The sequence below is a fragment of the Otolemur garnettii genome, unplaced genomic scaffold, assembly GCF_000181295.1.
Source record: "Otolemur garnettii isolate 467f Iridium unplaced genomic scaffold, OtoGar3 scaffold00081, whole genome shotgun sequence".
In the NCBI taxonomy this organism is placed as follows: Eukaryota; Metazoa; Chordata; class Mammalia; order Primates; family Galagidae; genus Otolemur; species Otolemur garnettii.
In genome coordinates, this window is record NW_003852476.1 from 3,000,574 (window position 1) to 3,002,300 (window position 1,727).

Sequence of the window (1,727 nt, forward strand, 5' to 3'; positions counted from 1 at the left end):
TGAGCCCAGGAGTTGGAGGTTGCTGTGAGCGTGATGCCATGGCACTCTACCCAGGGAGATAGCTTGAGGCTCCGTCTCAAAAAAAAAAAAAAAAAATTTTATTGATTTCCAGCATTACATACCTTTTTCTTATGGTGCTTGCGTTGTGATTTTTAGTAAACATTTTCATCAGATTAAAATGGCATCATCCCTTATGGCTCAGTACCTGTAGCTCAGTGAGTAGGGCGCCAGCCACATGCACCGAGGCTGACAGGTTCAAGCTGGGCCCAGGCCTGCTAAGCAACAATGACAACTGCAACAAAAAAATAGCCAGGCATTGTAGCAAATGCCTGTAGTCCCAGCTACTAGGGAGGCTGAGGGAAGAGAATCGCCTAAGCCCAAGAGTTTGAGGTTGCTGTGAGCTGTGATACCACAGCACTCAACCAAGGGCAACATAGTGAGACCCTGTCTCAAAAAAAAAGTCATCCCTTAGAATAGTGAAAGCTATGAAATTATTCCAGTGGTGCTACCATTGCTCAAAACACTTGTTTTAATGCCTTCCAAAGCTAGTCAGCCACATAGACAAATTAGTCTCTTTATTTCATAATTACATTTTATTGAGACTGAGTTCATCAAATATTTTAAGTAATGATAGTTTCACTAAAATAGGAAAATAACCTAATAAGTACAGTTGACCCTTAAACAATACCATTTGAATTGCCAGGGTCTATGACACAGATTTTTCCAATAACTATACCAGAAAATTTTTTAAAAATTGGCAACTGTTTGGAAAAACTAACCGATGAACTGTACAGCCTTTAAATATCAAAAAGTTAAGAAATAGTTATGTTATGAATACATAAAATGTTTGTAGATACTATTTATTTACGTTTCAATTGTTTATGTTACTGCCAAGGAAGGCTTCAGATCAAAACCAGGCTATTCGTGGTTAAGTTTTGGCATATTTTCCATTGCTAGGGTGGGAGAGTGAGGCAGTCCATGCCCCACCTCTAGGGTCAAATGTAACTACTTTGAAGGGAAAAACAATCATGAATGTATACATTGGTATAAAGTTTGATATATATGTCTTACCACACTTAGAACTAATAGAGCTAGTAGTTACCAGGTTGATACACTGAGAGAGAGAAACAAAGTATTGATTTTTTTTTTTTTTCTTTTTGAGACAGTCTCAATGTGTCACCCTTGGTAGAGTGCTGTGGCATCACAGCAACCTCAAACTCTTGGGCTTAAGCAATTCTCTCGCCTCAGCCTCCCAAGTAGCTGAGACTACAGGTGCCTGCCACAGTGTCCAGCTATTTTTTTGTTGCAGTTGTGACTTTTGTTTAGCCAGCCCGGGCTAGGTTTGAACCTGCTACCCTGAACCTGCCACCCTCAGTGCATGTGGCTGCCACCTTAACCACTGTGCTATAGGCACTGAGCCCAAAGTATTGATATTCCGTAATGAATATCATATTACTTTTAAAGTAGAATTTAGGCGCCTGTGGCTCAAGTGGCTAAGGTGCCAGCCACATACATGTAAGGTGGTGGGTTCAAATCCAGCCCAGGCCCACCAAAACAACAATGACGGCTGCAACCGAAAAATAGCCGGGCGTTGTGTGGCAGGCACCTGTGGTCCCAGCTACTTGGGAGTCTGAGGCAGGAGACTCGCTTGAGCCCAGGAGTTGGAGGTTGCTGTGAGCTGTGATGCCACAGCACTCTACCCAGGGCGACAGCTTGAGGCTCTGTCT

At 42.5% G+C, this 1,727-nt stretch overlaps 1 protein-coding gene across 1 annotated transcript in view; it reads left to right on the forward strand.

Moving 5' to 3' along the window:
- The window catches only part of ACTR10 (actin related protein 10 homolog), a 40,200-nt gene that overhangs the window by 37,229 nt on the left and 1,244 nt on the right, over window positions 1–1,727 (forward strand). The window lies entirely within an intron of this gene.